This window comes from Coccinella septempunctata, chromosome 4 (genome assembly GCF_907165205.1).
Source record: "Coccinella septempunctata chromosome 4, icCocSept1.1, whole genome shotgun sequence".
NCBI lineage: Eukaryota > Metazoa > Arthropoda > Insecta > Coleoptera > Coccinellidae > Coccinella > Coccinella septempunctata.
The window spans coordinates 27,328,251-27,340,167 of NC_058192.1; positions in this window are offsets into that span (position 1 = coordinate 27,328,251).

The following is an 11,917-nucleotide window of genomic DNA, read 5'->3' on the forward strand; positions in this document are numbered from 1 at the left end:
AGGTTAAAATCTGTTAAAAGTTTCAAGTGAGAATAAAGAATATTATAAATCGGTATTAAGACTCAGAAACCCGAGTGGAATAAGATAAGCAATATTACAATATTCTCGATAACTTATTATGAAAAAAAAATTAAAATTATAACGATGGAAACGATACTGCCCACTAGGAATTAATAACTATAAAATAAATGTACCTATTAGATTCCTTCTAAATATATATTATCCACTTGGTTACTTTCAAATCAAAATGTTTAATCAAACTCTAAGACTAATTTCTCAATACAATGATAACTTGAATTGAATTTAACTTATCATTTTCAGATACGCACAACACAACACGCAACTTCAAATTCAACTGTTCAATCTCAATGGGACGTGCACTCTACTCTTCAAACTATCGGTATAAAATGAGAAACTTTCTTTTTTCTACCTGCCAGCTTTTTCTGAGTTACCCCTACTCTTCTATGATTGTCCGCTTAGTAGAGGAATCACTTGACAGATGCGCTTGCGTATCTTAATGTATTTGGTGCCTAGTAAAACTTTACTATTATTTAGTTTCCATACTTATTGTTCCTTTGATTAAGTGCGAAGTTACTGGAGTAAAAATAACTTTTTTTCAAATTGGCGAAAAATTTATGGGTTTCTGGTTATGATTTATATATATATATATTTTTTTATTTTCGATTGTGATATTTAATATAAGGAGTTTCTGAAATAATAGAATACGATTGTTTTCAAAACGTTAGAAGCTTTTGATTTCCATCAATTGGCAAAATTGTATTAAAATTAGAACAATACCTTCTAATGAATCTGTTTTACAAGTAAATATTTGTTCTTATATTTCTTTTTGAATGAACTCATTGTATTTTACGGAATCCAGGGACGGCAACGGGTTTCGGGACAGGCTGTCGGCTACTTTGTTCATCGATCCTTTTCGGTACTGGACTTCAAAGTCGAATTGCTGAAGGAAAACGGCCCATCGAGCAATTAAGTTAATTTCTTCCGAGCTGGGGAGGGTGTAATGAAGTCCAGTTTTCTGAGGAAAATTGGAATTCATTTTAGATCATTTCTTTCGTTTTAAATTTCCGTCTTTGAAAATATTTTAATTCTCTAATATTCCGTACGTTCATTCCGATAGGCAGAGTAAATGTAAAAAACCGCTTATCTGTATTTCACGTTATTTTTCTTACATGCCGCTGAAGATTTCGACGTTTTTCATCTGTTGATATGCAATAAACCGGAGCTGACGACGTTTTTCATTCTTGTCGCATTCTGGAATTTTCAGATTTTTACCGTGAGAGGGGATATGCTTATAAAAGCAAATTTTCCCCGGCGACGGTCACTTTTACTTTTACTTCAGTTCTTCGACTTACTCTTTGACTTTGCTTCAGTATTTCAGTATTTCGATTTTTCGCTTTTTACCGTGGTGACTTCTGTTTTAAATTCAGTTCTTTTAAATTCAGTTAATTTTCCGTATTTTCGCCGTTGAAGAATAATTATTTTGTGTTTGGATCAGTGCCACTTAGCGTAATTTTTTTGGTTTCCTTTTCTTTCCTTTGAGTTCCGCGAGTGCTCGAAACAAAGGAGGTAGGTCCCCGTCTCAACCGTTCAGTTTCTTTGTTAGACCTACGCCGTTACTTCTTCAACTTTGACACTGCTGTACTGTATCGCTTTCTGTTGTATTTTATCGTTCTTTACCCTGTTTCGCGAGTCTGACTTTTCCCTTCGCTATCAGTCATGGCGCGTAAGCCCTTGGGGTACTGAAGGGAAAGTCTCGTCAACCCCCTTGTCCGCGTTCCGCGTCATAAGTGTTGAATCCGAAATCTTCTCTTTTCTGTCAGTCATGGCGCGTTATAGCCCTTGGGGCAGAGAATAAGAGATACCGCTCATAGTCAGTGAAATCCCGTAGTTGCGCTAAAAATAGACCTTTTCTTCGCTATCAGTCATGGTGCGTTATAGCCCTTGGGGTAGCGAATAAAAGTCTCGAACAGATCCGCCCTTGTTGTGTTTCATTTCCGGAGAAATACAACTACATACCGATACCGTATAGCACGTCCTTAGTATTCGTTCAGTCAGTTCTGGTTGGCGCATTTTATTTTTCACTACACCCGGTATAAATTTCATAAAGTGCTCGTGACCGGATAGGATTTCCCGAATGTATGTTCGCTTATAGAATCACTCATATTTCATACCTACACATAATATCTCCCTTGTACATATAATTAGTTTCCGAAGGTGTGAATAAACTTTTACACAATTTGATTTTGACTTCTTCGTTATCGCTACCGCCCTAGATAACAGCGAGCTCAGTCTCCGGCTAGCAGCTACTCTGGTAGGTTTGCTATTCTTCCTATTGAAAAGAATAGCTGGCGCTCGAGATTAGGTTTCTCCGAGTAAGCACGTTACAAAAATGGTGCCCGAGCAGGGACCGTGCAAAATCTAGTAGGAAACAACAGAGGTGAGAGACATTAGCCGGACAGTGAGTGAATTCCCGAAACAGTGAGTAACTATTTCTTGAACGGAAAACTGTGAAAAATAAACTTGATTTGTGTTTTATTCCCTGCCACACTGTATTGAACTGTTATACTGTGAATTGAATTGGACTATACTTTGAAAATTTTCCTATTGTTGAAACCCATTGAAAATAATTCGTGATTATTCCTTTTGCCGATTACTTTATTGAGTTATTGAAAACTGAACTGTTGTTGCGCCTTAATATCAGTGAAAATTATTTCCGACTTCTTATTATTTCTGATTTATTGAATTGAAATGTTTTAATTTCGTATTGAAGGTGAGTGAATTTCCGGACATTGAAAATTTATTGTCACAATTGGAAAAATTTGATAGGTTTGATTTACCTATCGGTTTAATAGTGAATTACCTATTACCCTGTTGATAACTTGTCTACCTGCAATTATTTTCTTTTGACCTGTACTGTTGAAACTTACCAATTATTTCTGATTTTTCTGAAAACTGAAATTCGATTATTGCGATTTATTTCCTGGATATTGGACTTGAAAGACTGTTTGGAATTTAACCTGTGCGTTCTGGTGCGATTCGAATTTCGGGAAATTTTCCGGACTATACGAAGCGACTTGCGAGTGTGTGCGGTATTTCGCGAATATTTTCGGACTTTATTGGGACTGATTGACATTTTTTTTCGAGTAACGTTGGACTTGTAAAATTTTTAGTGTAATACATCGGGACTTAGATTATTTTGGTGCGCCGGGACTTGAACTTAGACTTTTCTCTGATACACCGGGACTTAGACTTCAATTTTTTTTTTGTGGGGTACACCGATACCCACTTCGAACTTAAGTGAGTAGGTTAGCCAACGATTAACTTACCGGGTTGGACTTAGAACGTGAACGGATTGTTAAAGACATACCGAGTGTGAAATATTGGTGCGTTCTGAATCGGCTTAGCTGAATATAATATGTCGAACATGGATGTAAACCGGTTACTCAGTGATGAACTCACATACGAATTACAACTGAGGGGACAATCAATACCGGGTACTGTGATGACTAAACGGAGTCTACTACGACAAGTACTTCAGTCTAATGAACCTCTATTACCCCCAACATCATTGAATCCCGCCTCGGAGATTGAGATTTGCCAAAATAAACTCACCGATTTGGTGGAATCCCTTCAGAACTTCAATCATGAGAATGCGGCTAACGAATTTTCGCGAATTTACACCAGATTAATACACATTCAAGGAAGGCTGGACTTTATTGTCACTGCAGACACAACACAGTTACAACTAGTTGGACAAATGAAGGCAACTACAGCTAAGGCGTTGGAAACACTAGAGGAGCTACGTAAGAAGAGTAATCGGGAACAACCGCAGCCATCCAGCCGAGATCAGAGGTCTCTTATAGATGTGGAGTTGCCCAATTCACCTGGAGTGTCACCGATCCAACCGGAGAGGATGTCAAGGGTCGAAACATCACTTATCGACTTGGGAGATGGTGTCGATCCACCTGTAGCGGTCGATGTCTCACATACTAGAACACCTGTAAGGAATCCAACATTAGAAGAGGTCATGAATGAGACAAGACAGACATGTAGAGCATTACTGCGACAGTTACCAGCGATACCTCTCACACAGTCACAGGACTGTGGGACAACAACACCTGAGGGTCTGACACAGGGTAGATGGATTAATTCTACACGAAGGGTGTCTTTTCTACACTTACCTGCACCTTGGATAAATCCTGACCGACCAGTTATCACAACACCTGCCAGATCGGAGCCGGAGTCCCGATCGATAATGCCAACTATCCCGGTGCACAAGTGGAGCATTTCCTTTGATGGCACTGGAAGTGTGACCGGATTTCTTGAAGAAGTGGAGAGGCTGGCCGAATCCCGTAAAGTGTCCCTGGAACAAGTTTTTGAATCAGTTTATGAATTACTACGAAAAGATGCAAGGGATTGGTTTATTCCCAGGAGAGGTACTTTCGAGGACTGGGAAGATTTCGGCAACCAACTGAAAGAAGCATTTCTGCCTGTCAACTATGAGGAGAATCTGTTGGAGGAGATAAAAAGACGAACACAAGGTCCTGAGGAAAAGTTGCTTCTGTATGTTACCTGGATGCAGAACTCATTCCAGAAACTCACCTATACAAAACCATCCGAGGTGGAGCAGATCCGACTTATCCGACAGAGGTTGATCCCGCCCTTACAGCAGGCCTTGGCCTTCCAGGAGACCAAGACTTATGATGAACTTCTACGTAAGGGAAAAGTTTTTGAACTAGTCCAGTGGCAGATGAGCCAGTACACCCGGCCACCCTCAAAACCAGGTTTCGTGGAGGAACCTCACCTAACGTACACTCCCCGTCAACTGAACCGATATCGGGCAAGGTTTTCTGTGGATACCGGAGAACAGGTTTACCAAACAACTGAACACAGGGAATCAGTCCCGCCGACCCCAGCCAACCAGACACGACTTTCTCCGCCAGGGGAAAGCCGTCCGAAGCCACCCAGATCCAGAGAGTCAACAGTACAGCAACAGGAATCACCCCGTCCGATTTCTGGAGATAGGTCCGAAGGTCGATCCGGAACTTCAACACCGCCACCCCGCCGTCGAGCCGAAAATAGCCACGCTGACCGGACCCAATCATCATCCGGGAGGAGAGTGTCCTTCCAGACACAGTGTTTCCGATGTGGTGGATATGGCCACATGCGTCGAGAATGTCGCAGGCCACCGAAAATTTTCTGTTCTCGATGCCAGAGGGAGAACATTCTCTCACGAGATTGTCCCTGCCGTCCGGAAAACTAGACGGAGGTATGGAGAAGGAGTCGACCATATCTTCCGACACACTGACTCCCATGACATGGACCGCCTGGAATGATAACCGACCGTTAATAGAGGTCAAAATAGCCGGCAAACACTTCCGAACACTGATAGATACAGGAGCGACCAGGTGTTTTTGCAGTCAGGCCGTATCCGATCAGTGTGAAAGTAAAGGAATCACAGGACAAACAATGCACAACAGTTTTGCAGTAATAGCGAACGGAAAAACCACCGTCACGCCGAAACTGTACACCACCACCGTGCAAATTTCCGACTACACACTGCCTGATTTGAAATTCTTACTGGTACCAAGCTTACCGGTAGACATTATTCTGGGGATGGATGTTCTGGCGACTTTCAAGTTTTCCGTAAATCTCAGTACCGCCGAGTGCTTTCTGGAAGGCCGACTGATCTCGAAACCGATGACTCCCGTCGAGACCACCGCAGAAGTTCACACCGCCGAAGAACACCTGTTGGAACTGACAGAATCTCAGAAACAAAAGCTGGAGGCATTTCTGACCGAGGAATTAAAGAAATTCGAAGACCTTTATGGTACAACCGACCTGATTGAACACAAGATCAAACTGAAACCGGGCATCGAACCGATCAAACAACGATACCGACCCCTAAACCCGAAAATGCAGGAGATCTTCAATCAGGAAGTGGACCGTATGCTGGCTGAGGGAATGATTGAACCCTCCAAGTCACCGTGGAGTTCACCTGTTGTATTGGTCAAGAGGAAAGACGGAAAATACCGTTTTTGCATCGACTTCCGTGCTGTTAACCAAGTGTCTGTGAAAGATGCATACCCGTTGCCGTACATTTCTGGGATTCTGGATAAACTCCGAAAAGCGAAATACATCTCCACGCTGGACCTAAAACAAGGATACTGGCAGATACCATTAGCAAAGGAGAGCCGTCTGATCACTGCCTTCACAGTGCCGGGAAGGGGACTGTTCCAATTCACCGTGATGCCGTTCGGTTTACATGCAAGCCCAGCCACCTTCCAGAGATTTCTAGACACCGTCATTGGCCCAGAAATGGAACCGGAAGCGTTCGCTTACCTGGACGATATAGTTGTCCTGGGGGAAACTTTCGAGGAGCACCTGGAGAATTTGAGAGAAGTATTCCGACGGTTGAGAGAAGCCAATCTTCGTCTCAACCCCGACAAGTGTGACTTTGTGCGAAAATCCCTGAAATACCTTGGACATGTCGTCACCTCCGATGGCATCTGTACCGATCCCGACAAAAATTCTTCGATAGTGTCTTTGCCAACACCGAAAACCGTCCGAGAACTGCGTCGATTTCTTGGAGTTGCCAGATGGTACCGTCGATTCATAGAGATGTAGTCTCTCCGTTGACTCGGTTGCTGCAGAAGAAACACCGCTGGAAATGGGGAGAAGACCAACAGAAGGCTTTCGAGCTTCTGAAACAAAAACTCACAGAATCTCCGATACTGGCTTGTCCAGACTTCACCCAACCGTTCGTTCTGCAAACTGACGCCAGTGATATGGGCCTTGGAGGTGCCCTAACACAAGTGATCGATTTAGAGGAGAGAGTAATCGCCTATGTGAGCCGAACCCTAAACCCCGCAGAGAAAAATTACTCCGTCTCCGAAAAGGAATGTCTCGCCATAGTATTTTCCATAGAGAAACTGCGACCGTACCTAGAAGGATTCCATTTCACCGTAATTTCCGATCACATGAGTCTGAAATGGCTAAACTCCATCAAGTCACCGTCCGGACGAATTGCTCGATGGGCCGTTTTCCTTCAGCAATTCGACTTTGAAGTCCAGTACCGTAAAGGATCGATGAACAAAGTAGCCGACAGCCTGTCCCGAAACCCGTTGCCGTCCCTGGATTCCGTATGTTTGTCCGAGATAGAAACAACCCAATGCAAATGGTACAACAAGAAGTTACAGGAGGTGGAAAAAGACCCAGCAAATTTGCCTGGCTACGCCGTTGAAAATGGAAAACTGTTACGACATTTCTGGAACTCATCCGACTTCACAGAAGATGGAACCGGCCAACCCTGGAAACTCTGTGTACCGACCGAACAACTAACCGAAGTACTGAAGGAAAACCACGACTCAGAACTAGCAGGTCACATGGGGATTGCCAAAACGATTGCACGGATAGCCAGAAACTATTACTGGCCAGGGATGTTTAGAGACATTGCGAAATACGTGAGGAACTGCACATCGTGCCAAAAGTACAAAGTTTCGCAACAGAAAACCCCTGGTAAGATGCAACCACACCGAATGGCGGATGCGCCGTTCAAAGAAGTATCCACGGACATAGTTGGACCATTGCCACGGTCAAAAAAGGGAAACTCCTACATCGTGGTAATGCAAGACCGGTTCACAAAGTGGGTAGAGTGTCGTCCGTTGCGGAAAGCCACCGCCAAAACTGTTTATTCGGCCCTCTACGAACAAGTCATACTGAAATACGGTTGCCCAAAACTAGTAATATCCGACAACGGAGTACAATTCGACAGCAGGCTATTCAAGAACAGTCTCCGAGAGCTGAACATTGCTCACCGTTTCACACCACCGTATACTCCTCAGTGCAATCCTGTAGAAAGAGCTAACCGTACTCTGAAGACCATGATAGCACAGTTTTGTGAAGCCGATCAACGGACCTGGGATGAAAAGATAGGAGAGTTAACGTTTGCTATCAACACCGCTAAACAGGAGTCTACTGGATTCACACCGGCATTTTTGAATTATGGAAGGGAACTAGCAGTCCCGAGGGCGATTTTTTCGACAAACCCCCACAATAATGAAATGAACGGAGAATCCAACCGTACAGAAGAAGAAAACAGAGACATGACTTACCGTACTCAACAGATCAAACATCTTCAGGAGGCTTATGAGTTCGTCCGTACTAAACTATACCGTGCCTTCCAGCAACAGGCTCACCACTACAATCTTCGACGAAGAGAAATCCGATACCATGTGGGAGATAAAGTTCTACGCCGAGACCGTCCTTTATCCTCGGCCGTTGACAGTTTCGCCGCCAAGTTGGCTCCGAAGTTTTCTAGACCGTTTACCGTCGTTAAAGTTGTATCACCTGTCGTCTATGACTTGAAAGATACAGAGGGTAGAAAAATCCCTAATATACACATTAAAGATTTAAAACCATTTCATGCATAATATATATTATTGTCATGATCCGTTAACCGTTCGATAGAAATAACCTCTGAAAGGAGGGAACCCGTTATAGTTTTTTTTTGTTACCGAATATATATTATTTTTCCATCACCGAATATATATATATGTATATATTTTTTCCGTTACCGATTATATTATTATTTTCCGTTTACCTGTTTATCTGAATAACTGTAGTTGCTCAACTAACCAGAACCAGTGCATCCAGACAATCTGTCTCCAAGAATCAACGGATAGAACCACCCCGGAAGAAGTTGAACAAGTTCCGCATGTCAGCCAGTAGGGAATTAGCCCTCCGTGCCTGTCCAAGAAACCAAGGCCACCTGCAAGGAGGAATCTCGTAAATCTGAAGCTCGTTATTAAACATCATTATAACCGATTACACCGTAACAATTCCGTTCAAATTCCGTACATGCACCACCGTTGACCGAAATATTGTATCTACAGATTTTCACCCGTTCAGCAAGCAATTATAAATCAAACCTGTTAAAACTGTCTGAAAAAGCTGTTATTTATGTAAAGTTGCGTTTACACTAGCGAAATTTCCCTCGCGAAATAATTGCGCGAGGAAATGGTCATTATTTCTAGGGGTAGATAGAGTCGTGAAATCAAACTCACTATTTCCTCGTAAGTTAATTTCTTCCGAGCTGGGGAGAGTGTAATGAAGTCCAGTTTTCTGAGGAAAATTGGAATTCATTTCAGTGCATTTCTTTCGTTTTAAATTTCCGTCTTTGAAAATATTTTAATTCTCGAATATTCCGTACGTTCATTCCGATAGGCAGAATAAATGTAAAAAACCGCTTATCTGTATTTCACGTTGTTTTCATATATATTTTTTTTTTTTTTTTTTTTTTTTTTTTTACCACCATCTAATGACGGGTTAGTTCGGAACATCCTCCGGGAGCTTCAGCGCCAAGGTGGAGTCCTACGACGGACCTTGTAAGAATTTTCTCACCGTACGAACAGTGCCCAGTATGACCTGCTTCTGGGCAGCGGATATTATGGCTCGGTTTAGCCCCAGCTTCTCTGTGTTTCCAACCAGGTGCTGTTCCACCAGGCCGCTAACGCTCATAACAAGAGGCATCACACTTATAGACTCCAACTTATGAAGCTCTCTCAGCTGGAAGGCCAGATCTGCGTATTTAGTTATTTTCTCCGTATAGGCCTTGGAGAGATTCTCATCTGCCGGTATGGTGAAGTCGAGCAGGAGACAAGATGCGCGCGTTTTATCAAAGATGACTACATCCGGTCGGTTGTGAGCGACCCCTCTCTCAGTGACCATCGTGACATCCCAGTATAGCTTGTGTCTATCATTCTGCAGCAGGCTTTTAGGTATGTATAGATGTTGTTCGACTTCACGTTTCAGTAGGCCCAGATTGAGGGCTATCTGTTGATGGTAAATTCGTGCCATTGAGTTGTGTCTTTCCAGGTATTCCGTTGGTGCCATAATGGGGCATGCTGATGTTATGTGCTGGATAGTCTCAGCCCCCACCAAACATCTTCTGCATCGGTCAGAAGGGATATCAATCTTCGCTATATGCCTCAAGTACATGCGGGTCGGAACCACCTGGTCCTGTATGGCAAGCAGTCGCCCTTCAGTTTCTGGGAAGAGGTACCCTGCACGAAGGTAAGTCAAGGACTCCATCTTATTTACTTCTTTTTTTTCCAGGTTACCCGGGTATCTACCATGCAGTGCTTTACTTTTCCATTCCTCCATCATTTCTTCGGCTGAGTGTTCCTGCCTTCGATGTTCGGTTTCCGATAGCCGCAGCGCCGAGAGGCCATCGTCAGCTTCTCGCAGCGCGATGAAAAAAATTGTGCTCTTCTTTAGAATATATGTTCTCAAGGCATCAACTTCTCTCTCATGTGCGATCTCCAAACTTATCAAACCTCTTCCACCTAGGTGCCGCGGAAGATACAATCGTGTTGTGGACGAGTGCGGATGATGCATTCCATATTTGGTCAGCATAGTTCTTACACTCCTATCGATTTCTCGGAGATCAGTAGGCGACCACGTCAAGATCCCAAACGAGTACGTAATACTAGGTATCGCCCACATGTTGATGGCCCTGAATAGGGATCCCGCATTCAGTTTTGATTTAAGAAGCAAGGTCATTCTGCTCAGCAATCTCTCTTTAAATTGTTTTTTCATTTCCAAAGTCTTAATGTCCAGCGCTTGCTTTACTCCAAGATATTTATAAGTCTCCTGCGCCGAAAGGGTGGGTATTTTTTCGTTGTTCATCAACTTAATTGGCTCATCAGCATTTATTATTTTTCCTCTTTTCACTTCCAGTGTCGCACTCTTATTCATCCCCATCTGCATTTTAACAGATTGACTGAAAGCCGATACAATCTCCAATTGTCTCTTCAGCTGGTCAAAGTTGGCTGCGTATAGTTTCAAGTCGTCCATATATAAATGGTGACTAATTCGCACGTTCTTTTGTTTGTCTATCACATAGCCGTAATTCGTATTTTTGAGAAGTATACTCAGGGGGTTGAGTGCGAGGCAGAACCATAGCGGGCTCAGGGTGTCGCCCTGAAATATTCCTCGGTTGATGAGAACTTGTCCCGACTCCTCTATTCGATCCCCAACTTTAACCTTCAGGCGCGTCCTCCATGTTTTCATGAGGTGCATGAGGGTGTCGATTACTTGATCGGCAATGCCATGCATCCTCAAAACCTTGATCAGCCAGGAATGAGGAACCGTGTCAAAAGCCTTGCGGTAATCAATCCAGGCAACAGAAATATTTCTGAGCTTCCTTCTAGCTTGTTTTGTCAGGATGTAATCGACAACCAGCAGTTCCTTTGATGATCTTGCGCCTCTTCGGCATCCCCTTTGCTCAGCCGCCATCAAGTTGTTTTCCCCTAGGTATTTACCTATGTGTTTACTTATTACCCCAGTGAACAGTTTGTAGATAGACGGAAGGCATGTTATAGGTCGGTAGTTTTCGGGGTCAGTTTTATTGCCCCCCTTTGGTATAAGGTACGTAATACCTGCTGTGAAGTACTCAGGGATACTGGAAGGATCTTGCAAAGCCCTTCGAAAGAGCCGCGCCAGCAAGTCGTGGGTACTCGTGAGGTACTTCCACCAATAATTGTGGATCTTATCCTCTCCTATATATATATATATATATATATATATATATATATATATATAAATATATATATATATATATATATATATATATATATATATATATATAAATATATATATATATATATATATATATATATATATATATATATATATATATATATATATATATATATATATATATATATATATATATATATATATATATATTTATATTTCTAGAGCTTGCTGAACTCCAAGGTATTTGTAGGTTTCTTCTGGTGCGAGTCTCTGGATCGCTATTCCATCCTGTACGAGCATTTCTTCCCCATCCACTAGTCTTCCCCTCTTTACGTGTATATATATATATATATAT